Raw genomic sequence first — 14,272 nt, forward strand, 5'->3', positions numbered from 1 at the left:
TTTTTTTCGCCCGCTCGCATTAGATTTGGAGTCTGTGGAGGATGTCATCCATAAAATTTACATGCTGTGGCCTAACTTAAACCACACCCAGACATTACGAAAACCTAATTTCTCAAATAGGCCGGCATAGGAGCATCTCCTTCCGAATGGTGACTTTCTGAACAAGCGTCTTTAATTCTCAAGACTTAGAACAAGACCATCTTGACTTAAAATGGCAGAGGAGGAGCTTTGGGAGGCTATAGCCAGTAACGATCTCCAAAAAGTGCAACGTGTACTGTGTACGAACGAAGATATTGATCTAAATGCGTTATACAGTCCTACAACCGATGACTACTGTGAGAACGTGGCGACGACCTTTCTCCTCTGGGCTTGTAAGACCGCCTCGCCCGAGGTGGTAAGTGCTCTGGTGACGGTCGGTGCAGACGTGAACGCAAGCGCGTATCTAGTAGACGAAGAAGCACCAAACAGTTGGAGGATAGAACACGAAGTTGGCCACGTAACTCCCCTAATTTACGCCGTGAAACGACGTAACATCGAGCTGGTACGTCGCTTGTTGCAGTCCTGCCAAGCTGACCCCGATGCTACGAATGGCGAAGGAAGAACGGCGTTACATTATGTTGTAGAACCGATGTCCCCGGCCGAAGATTGGCATAGTCTGAATCCCTCAGTTTCAAAAGACGCCACAGGAGCAAGAGAAGACATTGCAGTCTTACTACTTCAAGCAGGAGTAAAACTCTACCTCGCTGATCAGAAAGGTAACACTCCTCTACACATGGCAGCGGCGAACGTTGACGTCCCGATATGCAAGATCCTCCTGAGCCCCATCGGCCAGGTATCTGTGCGGGCAGGCATGCAAGTCAGCCCGGTACAAAACGACGGAGGGACCCCCTTGCATTCCGCGATTGAGTCAGGCGGTCGCGACGAAGAAATCGCCTGCATCGTAGAAATGTTGGCTCAAAAGGGTGCAGATCTAAAAGCTAGAAAATTTGGGTTGACCCCGTTACATCTTGCGGCACAGAATGGTCTCCTACTCACCGTGAAAACGCTTCTAGATGCCGGGGCGGACGCGGAGGCAAGGGCGGCCAGAACAGGGCTCACGCCGCTCGACATGGCGCGGCACGCCTTCAAGAGGGCCGTCGTGGTATATCTTGAAACTGGCGAACTTCCAGAAGACACTGAAGACAAGGAAGATACATTTAACAACTCTGCTACAGATCTAGAACCTACACCCCAAACCACAAGCCAGGAACCCAGGGAGGCATTCAAGAACTTTCCTACAGAATCAGCACTCCAAAACACAAGTCAAGAACCTGCGGAAGGTAGTAAACCTTCTCCGATCAGTGTTTGGACTGTCGCAAGGCCAGAACTCGGTGAGACTCGTGAGGAGTTTGAAGGAAGAGTTTTGTTCCGTAAAAGACTGCAGTTCCTACGGCAGACGATGGAACTAACATTTCTGTCGGCCCCAGAAGACCCTCAACAGATTGGTCTAGGAAAAGCGTTGCTGAAGACACAGCAAGCGAGATATCAACCCTAAAATCGGCGACTGAAGAACAAGAGAGGCCAAAAAAGAGAGAAGACAACGCTGTGCCACCGCAAAACTTTTATACCAGCCATCGACAGTCTTTGGCAGAAGGGTCTATGAAAAGTTTTGCGACAGAAACGAGCAGCGAGTCAACGCTGGTGTTGGGATCGACGAAAGACCGCGACTTTGAGACACAAGCACCCGGTAAAGAAGACACCACCATGCCGCTAAAACATGCCCAAGCCTTACCGTTCCAACTAGCCGCTCTACAAAACGGTGCTACAAAAACAGAATCCATTGTGTCGTCTGCAACTCACACAACTGAAAGAAGTCAGCACAGGAAAAAGCAGGGTAAACCAGCAAGGCTCAAAGACAAGGACATTCTGTCCATGGACGAAAAGATGGACATCCTCCTGCAGACCTTGGGAGACATGCACTTACAGATGGCCAAGATGACCAAGAGGATCTCTAGACTTGAAACGGAGAAGAAGTCTGAGGGAGGGAAAGACAAAGAAATGGGGAATGGACAATGAAGACCATGTAAAAAGATGTATTTATTCACATATATTTATTTAGTATTAGGCAAGAAGCACAGTTGCTTATGTGATGCCTCTACTAAAATACATAAAACGAGAGTAAAACACAATAACAAAATACATACATAATTACAAAGTTGGTAAAAGGAAAATGAGTATAAACAAGACAAGTTGGTGATCTACCAATTTCGAGAATCTACATGTACAGTAAATACATGGAAAGATATGCCATATACACTGTAGTTGTACAGACTTGTAATAATGATTTGAATATAGTCAATATACATATATGTAGACTTAACTGTATTATGAAAGGTGCTTAATACAAATGTCCTTTTTAACATATTAGCCTTTGTAATATATACCTTTAAAACATTGTATTGTATGAACCGGTGAGTTGGTTATCAATTTCTTTATTGTTTAATAACAATTATTTCAATATTATTAATATTACTATTATCATTATTATTAGTAGTAGTACGTATAGTTAATACCTAGCCCGTAGTCTTATGTTGGCGTCATTTGCAAACATATATATACTATGCAAAATTTTAACAACAAACCACCACATATCTGCTTGGAGTTTAATAGATATACACTAACCCATGTATGATGTTTTTGAGGCTAGCAAAAATTCTCTTTTGTGTTTGTGCTATCAAGCGCAGTATTTTACAAATTCATTTCATGTACATGTAGGATAGCTATTGTACTATTCGAAGCTATGATAATTACACTAAAGTGCTGGGTGTGTCATATAATATGTCACCGAGAAGTGATGCAATAAATCATATTGATAATACATGCACATGACTGAACTGCATAAAGTATACTATTCCGCTGGGAGGCGCTATTGGACGGTCATCGTCCTCTCAGAAAACTATTCAGGCACAGCAATGGCTAGACTAGAATTGCACTTATTTTCCATTCAGCAAATTCTACTCTATGTAGATTCATGTATCAATAAAAAGAAAGTACTTTTTTCAAGACAAGATGATGTTGACTCAGAAAAAAAGGTTCATCCATGGCATAGGGTTTAACTAACACATTGAAATCCACCAGTGAGGAAACACTAAATATATAAGTTTCGCCTGACAACCTGCACAAGCGATACTATTCCGCTGGGAGGCGCTCTCGAACGGTCATTGCTAACATATTGACACATACTGCTTCACATTAGCACATTTCAATCAGTAATTCATACTTTGGGCTTTTAAAACTACAGAAACAAGCCTGAAGAGGAGTCATTTATTTTCTGGGTTGTACCCTAAAAAATCAGCCCAGTGTCCTTCCAGTAACCATTTTCCATATAATTTTTGCTCCATGAGAGTTAACATACATTGGGATAGTGTAGTTTCAACTCAGTATGTAGATAAATGACTAGAATATTGGCTTTAAAAATACGGGTTTCCAAGCCTTAAAAACTGCATTGGATGCCCTTAAGGACGTGGTTAAGGCTTTGTTGTCACACCTGTTAGATTTACCGCTACATTTCACTTTCCACCACAGCTCAACTTTCACTCACTGTGTACACTCCTTTATCACACACGTCAAGTCTTGTTTTTCAATTTTCTGCACGGTAAGTCTATCCCTCACAAACCCAGCTGCAGCCATACCACACTCAAAGCTCGCCTTGTTTTTCCATATTTACGGATACACAGAAAAGAAATGCACTAAGTCCGACCTTCGGAAGTACCCAAAATAAGGCCACAACAAGTAATTTGTATGGATGACATCAACGCGCGCATGGATTTTTGCATGATTTTGGGGGAAAAAACAAGGAATTTTTTTTAAATATTCCAACATGTAGTCACAAGACGTGGTGACGACACACTCAATTTTTTTTAAACTTATATTAATGCCGCCTCCAACACAGGACAATACAATACTTATTCTCACCTGAACAAAGTAAGGAAAGTCGTGTAAAGTGCCAGAAATTTTGTTGCCCTCTGACAGTGGTCATTTGTACAATGATTGAAAACTTATTTTTCAAGGTTGTTTTAGTCACAAATGGATGTTGTAATAGTTGACAATAAACTAAGCACAATACAGGTATAGGTATCATTATTTTTCTTCTTTAACAAGGTTTATGATGTCGAAATGTAGGAATCTTGTTTTTTTCGGCCCGCCTTGTTTTTTTTTCGCCCTATCGCATTAAATTTGGTGTCTGCGGAGGATGTCATCCATAAAATTTACTTGCTGTGGCCCAAACCCTGCTCTAAGCCTTTATACACTGCCAGTGGACCTACTGTTTATTTTTCCTCGACCTGACCAATTAACGTTACGTAACCCTGAGGGACGAACCACACATGTAGTATCACTCCGCAAGTAGTGCAGACGTCCGGGCAGTTTACTGAATACAAGAGAGGCGATTTGAGGTAATTATTTTTGAGTTTCTTCCATGTTTCCATGTTTGTCATGCTATTCTAGTTTCCCATAACTTGTCAAATCAGTACGTATCTGCTATCTTACATGTTTATGCAAGCTAGTACTCCTGGCACAGTGAAACGTATTGCGTAGCTATGATATTATGGCCGACCTTCGACGTCAAAGAGAAAGGTATAACCAAGGACATTATACACTCTTGTATAATGTCTCTGGTATAACTATTAACACCACTTGAAACAAACTAACTAGCTACCAGTACGCTAATTTTTTCAATAAATTTCTCGGTGGCAAATGGGCAGTGTTAGCACATTCGTGCACCAAATCCGTAGTGTGTTTTTAGGCACACATTTTGAAAGATTAGCCTAAGAGGCTCGGTGGGCGTCACTCCACCGTACAGGGAGGGAAGTCGTGTTAAGTGCCTTTCCCAAGGGCACAACGTCGGGCCACGGTGAGTATCGAACCCGGGACCTATTGGTTCCGAGTCCAACCGTTGAGCCACCGACGCTATTGTAAAGAAACGTACGATTTTCAGGATGTTTTTCTATGTGCTGAGACAAAATTAGAAGTCCAAAGAGGTAGGGACTAAGCTTGTGGTAGTTGAAACAAAATTACCGCTACTTGTACTAAGTACTATGTACCTGTACTAGTACTAAGTACTAGTATTCAACACAAGATTTGTCAATCTTTAGCTAACAGTGCACTATTATTGTAAAGAAATCTGGGAGTTTACGACTAGCCTGTTTTAGTTGAAACAAAATTACAGCTACTAGTACTAAGTACTATGTAGTTGTACTAGTACTAACTACTAGTATTCAACATATGATTTGCCAATCTTTAGCTAAAAGTGCACTATTATTGTAAAGAAATCTGGGAGTTTGCGACTAGCTGTTTTTCTATGTGCTGGGACAGAAGTCCGAAGAAGTAGGGACCAAGCTTGTGGTAGTTGAAGCAAAATTACAGCTACTAGTACTAAGTACTATGTAGCTGTACTAGTACTAAGTACTAGTATTCAACATAATATTTGTCAATCCTTAGCTAACAGTGCACTACTGTAAAGAAATCTAGGAGTTTACGACTAGCTGTTTTTCTATGTGCCGAGACTGAATTCGAAGTCCAAACAAGTAGGGACCAAGCTTGTGGTAGTTGAAACAAAATTACAGCTACTTGTACTAAGTACTATGTAGCTGTACTAGTACTAAGTACTAGTATTCAACATACGATTTGCCAATCTTTAGCTAACAGTGCACTATTTCAAGAAATCTAGGGGTTTACGACTAGTTGTTTTTCTATGTGTTGAGACAGAAGTCCTAAGAACTAGCGACCAAGCTTGTGGTAGTTGAAACAAATTACAGTTTTTTTTACAGCAAATTACAAATTCAACATAATATTTGTCAATCTTTAGCTAACAGTGCACTATTTTCAAGAAATCTAGGAGTAAATTCTAGATGCTTTTTCTATGTGCTGAGACGGAAGTCCAAAGAACTAGGGACCAAGCTTGTGGTAGTTGGCAGAGACATAAGCCAGTAGGGAGCGGTGTCTGGCGTGGGCTTGTGAACACACAACGTCTTGTGAACACAGAGACTTAAGTCAAGACTCTATCCTGTAGTCTAGAAGCTAAGAAGGTCTTCAGTTGGACTTGTTGAGCGAGAGAGTGTGGTGTGGGGAAGACAAGGTGTGGACGTGCTATTGTGCACCAATCATATAAATCAAAGAGGGTAAGGAGTAAGGGGGGCTAATCCGCTGTGTGTTAGGCTATCAACGTTAGCGTCAAGATATCTGTTTTCTTTTTACATCTAACCCCTTTAACGTGCATTATCATATAGTCAGAAGACGTCGACCAATCAGGAGGCTTAATTTCCCATTGATTATCAGGCCGTAACCTCAGAAGTGGTCGGTTATTATGACTAACTGACCACTTTTTTGACCGTAACATTATATAGGGGGCAGGACATTATGTATCATCAAGGAGAGTAAAAAGGGGACCTCCTTAGCGGGTAAGCTTGTAGGATGTATTTTGGGGCCTTTTTTGTTTCTAATTTTCTAAGTTCCTCATAGTTCATGTTGTGCAGACGTTCTAAAAAATTGACCTATTTTGTCTATGATTCTTAGCTTTTCATGATGCCAGATACCGGTAGAGTGCTCGCTTTGTAACCGGGAGGTCGTGAGTTCAAATCCTGGCCGGGTCATACCAAAGACGTTAAAAATGGTACACACTTCTTTCTCTGCTTAGCACTCAGCACATATGAGAAAGGGTAAGGGAAGGTCAAACACACAGTCACAGCACTACCAGTGGACTAGCCCCCTGCTGTAGTGCATTGCACAACTGTGTGTCGCCCAAGGGCTACAGAAATGGATATGGGCACCACCCTACGCTCTGCATAAGAGCACGGGAGACCATCTTCTTCTTCATGATGCCAGATCAATATTGATGACGTCAGATCTCGTAGACAATGGACCCGTGTGTTCATCGCTCTAACAGCCTTACTTAGCTTCTCAAAACAGAGCTCTGGAAATACCGGAACTTGAAACAGGTGCCCAACTAGCGTAGGAGCCTGTAGTCCGCCCTAATGACTGTGTATGTACACACATTTCAAGGATCGTTGAGTTTTTACTGAAAACTGTCTTTGATACTTAGTCTGCGTGCAAATACCGTCTACCGCAGTGTGTTAGTGACAAAGAGGGGTTATGGGAAAGGTCTTAGGCGCTGTTAGAAGTTTCAAGAATCACTCAAGTATACGCTGATACTTGGAACAACAAACTCAACTAGTTCCACCACTCAGAAGTTTTAAGCGTTCCACTAGGTTCTCCACTAGCTCACACAACTTCACCGTCCAAATTCCTTGTTCGAAATCTTTTTACAGTGACAGTTTCTTTCCCCGTATGGCCAAGCTTTGGAATTCCCTCCCTGACAAGTGTTTTCCACCAACCTACAATCTACAGGCTTTCAAATCAAACGTTCACCGCCATCTCTTGACATAGCCATGTTTCTCTCATATTTCTAGTTCAATGCCGAGAAGTGTTCGTATTGGCCTTGCATTGAACCACTCCGTTAAAAAAAAGTGTCATGATGAGAAAATTAGGGCGAGCTAGCTATGTGGATAGTAAGATTCATGTATATAGCTGGGGGAATATTGCCCTGACGTCATTGACATTGCTCTGACGTCATCAACATTGCTCTCACATATTCTCCAAGCAGAGGTCTGGGGTTATTTTTAGCGTGTTTTAGGCTTTTTTTTATCGGGGTTTAACTTTCGCACTGGGTTTTTTTGTTGGGTTTGGTGGAAAAAAATCCAAAAGAGATACCCCGATAAAAAAGCCTAAAAACACGCTAAAAATAATCCCAAAGCTCTGCTTGCAGAGTAGCTCTCACATCATGAAAAGCTAAGAATCATAGATAAATAGGACGATTTATTAGAATGGATAGTAGTATGCCTTCTGCACGGTATACTATAACTATTAGGTCAGGTCAAACATAGATAAATGTTCTGATCTAGACAGATTGATGGCAGTGCCAGCGACACTATGAGAATCTAAGCTTGCTTAGGAGAGATGTTAGCATACAGTGAAGACGCTGAAGAATCTCTACCAGGCTCGACAATGTGTCAACTTGGACATGAAAGGGAGATCTATAGGGTCACGGTCAAGTGCATTGAGGTTTTCGTGCGTCGGTCTTACAAATATATTTTCCCACAGCTCTCGGAAACCTCTACCCCTTCCCCCGCTTTCGTTGTTGAATGTTTTGGGCGTAGGAAAAGAGCTTTACTAAAACAACTATCAAGTTTAAAAACGTTTACACAGACAGGGCGATCAAAAGCCGTGACTGACAGAAAACCGTTGCCTTAGAAAATAGTCAGGATATCGTCTGACTGGGAAAACTGGCGCGAACATTCCCAGTCGTAGTCATAAGGTAGCCTCTACCAGGCTTCGGGGGGCGGCTGGAAAGAATAGAAATTGGCCAAATAGAGAGATAACATGCCGAAATTAAAGAATTGGTACGCTAGAGATATAGTGCATTTTGCCGCGCTATCGGACCAACTCCCCTGGCATGTTATCTCTATATTTCGCCAATTCCTACCCTTTACAGCCGCCTCCCGAAGCCTGGTAGAGGCTAGTCATATAAGGCATATTGCACTTAAGGATCCGCTCTCATTCGCCGTACGACAGGTTTGCGACATCAAGTTAATTCTTGGGACTGTCGAGCATGTGTCGTACTACTTTCAAAATTCAGGACATATTCTTTAGCCTCTACCAGGCTTCAGAAGCGGCTGGAAAGAGTAGAAATTGGCTAAATAGACATATGTCACGTACAGTTTGCTAACTAGACAGTTGGTGCAATATTCAAGCTCAATGGCATGTTTGGGACAGTAGTGAAATGTACATGTGTCGTACAGAATCATTTGATATGACAGAAAATTTTGCCTCTGATCTTTGCCGATGGTAGGTTCAGTCATGAATTCACTTCGACAAAAAGGTACAGTGAATTTTTACCATGCCTTTTCCAAAACCTCCCTCACAACGCCTGTTTATCAAGTGTTCAACACTTACTCAGTACGAAATGTTCCGTAGAGACTCGGTGACAGACAGAAAATGTTGTAGCAGATCTTTGCCGATGGTATTTTCAGCCATGAACTCACTACGACAAAAATCGTACAGTGAACTTTACCATACATTCTCCAAAACCGTTCTCACAATGTCTGTTTATCAACTTTTCAACACTTACACTTGTGTGAAAGACTAAATGTTCCGTAGAGACTCGGTGACCTTTAAAACGTGCACACCTACACACGCACTGACCCAGACCTTAGGTCAAAGCAAGTAAATTTTATGGATGATATCCTCCGCAGACTCCAAATCTAATGCGAGCGGGCGAAAAAAAAAACAAGGGGGCCCAAAAAACAAGATTCCTACATTTTCAAAATTTGACATCATAAATCTTGTTAGACAAGAAATAACCTATATTGTGCTAACTTTACAGTCAACTGTCACAACATCCATTTGTCACTGAAAAATAAAAGTTTTCAATCATTGTAAAATGGTTTTGATTCAGTGAGAACATCACATATCCACCTTCCGGCATGGCAACAGACACCTTTGCCCATTTTCGGCATGTTGACCACTGTCAGAAGGCAACAAAATTTCTTGTTTCATTTTTTCAAAATCAGACGAAAATTAAAGCGTGCGCTGATGTCATCCATAAAAATTACTTGCCTTAGCCCCTAACACTTGGCGTGCACTTGCCCGTCACCTGTTTCAAGTTTCTCCATTCCGAGAGTACTGTTTACAATAGCGGGGGTGAGAATGTTGGCCTGTAGTGAACAAAGCTCCCTTGTGTGTGTGTTGAACACTTAGTGTAAGGCGGCGAGTGAACTAGTAGGACCAGCACGTACTAGTGTAACTACATTGAGGTATGTTTGTACATAGATCGGTAATGCTGTGATAGGGTTCTTTATGCATATGTTTACTGCTCTTCTAATATGTAATGTTTATCTTAAAGCGATATTATGTAAAATTTTTGCGCCCAAACAGTAAATATAAATAATTGAAATTTTCTCATCTTGATTGTCATTTTCAATAACTTTCAACATATTAGTGTCACTTTTTCACTTTTCCGGCGACAATAAGTTGCGCCAGGCCTGCTGTATTTTTAGGAGGCTCCTAAAAATAATGTAAACAAACAGCGGTTTTCGTTCGGGTGTCTTCGGCAGCTTCAACATGTTTTTGTGGCGCAACGACGTTGATCTTTTACTCCCCAAATGTAATTATGAACCCAGGTAGGCTCATAGCGCAAGAAAATGTGTAAAACAACAATGTTGAAAATAGTGAAAATCTTACATAATACCGCTTTAAAGGTACTCAGTGTAAAATTAGGACACGGTTTGATGTTGTTTTCTAGTCATTTCGTTACATAGAAAGTTACACAAGTTACATAGAAACTATTAGAAAGTTCACATTATCTTTTCTTTGTACTAGGGTTCAACCTTACTATTCTGAGGAGGAACAGCTACGAAAAGTTTGAATTCTTCACACCTGAAAGAACACAACACAACACAGCAATGAAGTCCACTAGTTGGTTGGTGACTGTGTGTTGTGTACTGCTTGGGCTGGGGACAACAACGCTTAATGCTGAACCTCAGCCAACCAAGGAGTCGCGACAGGAAGCCCAAGAACGGGGACCAAGACAGCAACTGTTTTACGTAAGTACCCTATGATTCTTCATATAGATTACCTCAGTAAACTCTAGATTTTCCAATAGTGATGTTCTGTTGAGAGTGGTGGCTGCAGTTTTCATTTCGCTCAGAAGGTGGCGTGTGTGAGTTGGTGTAAACTTGACTCTGTGGTCCTTCAGTCGCTGACTCAAATTCTGATTAGTTGATTTGAATATATATGATGCTATGCGACTGGCAATTCTTTACTGTCAGAAATGTGACATTTTGTAGAGTGGTGGCTGCAATTTTCACTTTGGTCAGAAGGTGGCGTGTGTGAGTTAGTGTAAATTTGACTCCGTGTTTGTCCAGTCACTGACTCAAATTCTGTTAAAAATATTTATGATGCGATGCCATTGGTCAGTTCTTTACTGTGAGAAATGTGATGTTTTGTTGAGAGTTGTGGCTGCTATTTTCATTTCGGTCAGAAGGTGGCGTGTGTGAGTTAGTGTAAACTTGACTCCATGCTTCTCCAGTCGCTGACTCAAATTCTGATTTGTTGATTTAAATATATATGATGCGATGCCATTGGTCAGTTCTTTACTGTGAGAAATGTGAGCTTTGTTGAGAGTGGTGGCTGCAGCTTTCATTTCGGTCAGAAGGTGGTGTGTGTGCGTTAGGGTAAACTTGACTTTGTGTTTCTCCAGTCGCTGACTCAAATTCTGTGATTAGTTGATAAAATATATATGATGCGATGCGCAATTCTTTACTGTGAGAAATGTAAAGTTTTGTTGAGAGTGGTGGCTGCAGTTTTTATTTATGTCAGAAGGTGGCGTGTGTGAGTTAGTGTAAACTTGACTCTGTGTTTCTCCAGTCGCTGTGCGGCCGAGCACGCCACATTTGCTTCACGGACGCCTGGTGCGCCAGAAGGAAGGAGTGTGAGAAGAAGAAGAAAGGAATCAAGGTAACGCACTGCAGTTCTGAAAAGATTCGCTAGGGTTCCCTTTGCATTGAGACCAACATTTCGGCTGTCTCAAATTCTGTGATTGGTTGATAAAAATATACATGATGCGATGCGATTGGTCAATTCTTTACTGTGAGATATGATGCCTTACATGATTGGCTGGTTGTCAACCAATGATTTTGAGGCCATCATTTTGGCTGTCTCAAATTGTGATTGGTTGATAAAAATATACATGATGCGATGCGTCGCTTTACTGTGAGTGAGAGAGATGATGCCTTACATGATTGGCTGGTTCTCAACCAATGATTTTGAGGCCATCGTTTTGGCTGTGTCAAATTATGTGATTGGTTGATAAAAATATACATGATGCGATGCGATTGGTCAATTCTTTACTGCGAGAGATGATGCCTCATATGATTGGCTGCTTCTCAACGAATGATTTTCGAACTCTTTTCTCCAGCGCCACATGAATGAAAGGTACGAGAATCCCCCGGACTATGAAGCGGAAGTCATGTGTTACACCAAGAACAACGTGCACCGCTGCGTTCTCAGTGTCATGAGTTAGACAAGCTTGTAGGGTTGGTGGGTCATGAGAGGGTTTTGAATATTCGAAGATAAAATACGTTGATTATGAAACGTCAGAATACAGAATAAAAAGACTTATCTAACCAAGGATTATGTCATAGGAAACAACATGTATCATTTATCAATTTGTTTTATGGCCTTATGGATCTTTTGGCGAAATATATGAGATTCAGAGTCACCAATGCTTTCTCCTGACAAAATGATGTCAACCTATTGTGGTAACAAATTTGTATTTATGCAGACTTTCTACCTCTAAATTAACCAAGAAAATGGTTCCATAAAATGATACGAGTTCAGTATATCTACCTTTTAATATGACTTTGGTAAACATCTGATATCGATTTAGGAATTATTACATATATAATATAAAGACTCAGAAAGGTATTTCCGTCTTAACCTGGGGCGAGCAAAGGGATTTTTTTCCGGAAGAAAATGACAGGCCAGTTGGCAATGCCCCAGAGGCGTAGCCAAAAAGTATGAGAGTAGTTGTACGTATACAGCCACGCGCAAATGTACTGAAATGTGCACTGCAAAATTGTCTAGTAAGTGCCAAACCAACTGCTTTACTTTGCTCGGTATAACCTCAAGATGTGGCCAATGGGAATACTTAGTAGTCGGGAGCGGTTTAGGTGGGGTGTGGTTCTAAGACAAACCGCCAGAAGGCGCAAATGAACGTAGCAAGGAATGGACGTAAATTCACTACAGATGAGCCTTGCACAAAATCTGTACATTTTATCCTCTACATACTGTTGCTACTTGTAACCAATGATTTTTATGTGTCCTGTCCAGAATAAACAGGGTATTATCACCACTAAGTGATTGTTATCTGTACATACATTAAATTTCAGTGTCAGTGCTTCGTACAACGGAATATATTGACCTTATAAGGCTTTGTCTTGAGGTGTCGTTCTTATTGGCTAACAGAATCTATAGACCGATCCTGACTGTTCATCACAGTTAGCAGTTCAACCAATTATAGAATGGTAATTAGCAGCTCGACCAATGACCAAACGTTTTGATGGAGGTGGGAGGAGATATAGGATCGGTCTATTGACGGAGGCGGTAAAATGATGTTACGTGAAGGACATCATTGTAAGTTACGCGCACAGTAATTAGACGTACATAGATATCAGGGGTTGTCGAAGATTGGTAGTTAAGGCTGAATTATTTTGGAAGGTGAAGGAAGCGGGAAAACTGTTCAAAGAAATAAGACGTGTGACTTTGGGGAATATCTTAAAACGCTCACATTGTGTTATTAATCTATGTGTGTGTGTATATCTATGTGTGTGTGTACATGTATCTATGTGTGTATGTGTATCTGCACTGTATACATGTATGTGTGTCTGTGTGTTAGTGTATCTATGTGTGTGTGCGTGTGTTTATGTGTGTGTATCTCTGTGTGTGCGTGTATCTCTGTGTGTGTGTGTATCTATGTGTGTGCGTGCGTATCTATGTGTGTGTGTGTGTATCTAAAGCTATGTATTTGTATGCGTGTATCTATGTGTGTGTGTGTTTGTGAGTGTATCTATGTGTTTGTGTGTATGTGTGTGCGTGCATCTATGTTTGTGCGTGTATCTATGTGTGTGTATGTTTGTGCGTGTATCTGTTTGTATCCGTGTCTGTATCTCTCTGTGTGTATCTCTGTTTGTGTGTGTGTATCTATATGTGTGTATCTATGTTTGTGTGTGTGTGCATGCATGGGTGCGTTTGAACTCAGTACACTCTCGTACATGTTACTATAACAAACTTTTATCATCCATATTATCCACCAAACCTCCAACCCGACCTTCACCAGCCGTCCCAACGTCCCACCCTGTCCCCACGCGACCACCGCCTCACGTGTACCGGGTCCTATCAACACTTACACCGGGCTGATCTCATTTCCAGCACGACGCTTTTACCTGATGAGCTACTTTGCTTTGGAGTGCGGCGGTGATGAGTGCATTTTGCACAAGTGATTGGTGATAATTTTCGTTCCGTCCGCCCATCAGACGAGCATGATTGAAAAAGCTCTTCGAGGGGGGAGCGTTCGTTCGTATCTGGTGGTGGGATTGGGCGGTGAGGGTATGTTGCAGATTGAGGGAGGCAGAGGCACACACACACACGCACACAAATAAAGACAGGAGAGAGAGAGGAG

This window comes from Branchiostoma belcheri, unplaced genomic scaffold (genome assembly GCF_001625305.1).
Source record: "Branchiostoma belcheri isolate BF01 breed outbred unplaced genomic scaffold, Haploidv18h27 scaffold108, whole genome shotgun sequence".
NCBI classification, from domain to species: domain Eukaryota; kingdom Metazoa; phylum Chordata; class Leptocardii; order Amphioxiformes; family Branchiostomatidae; genus Branchiostoma; species Branchiostoma belcheri.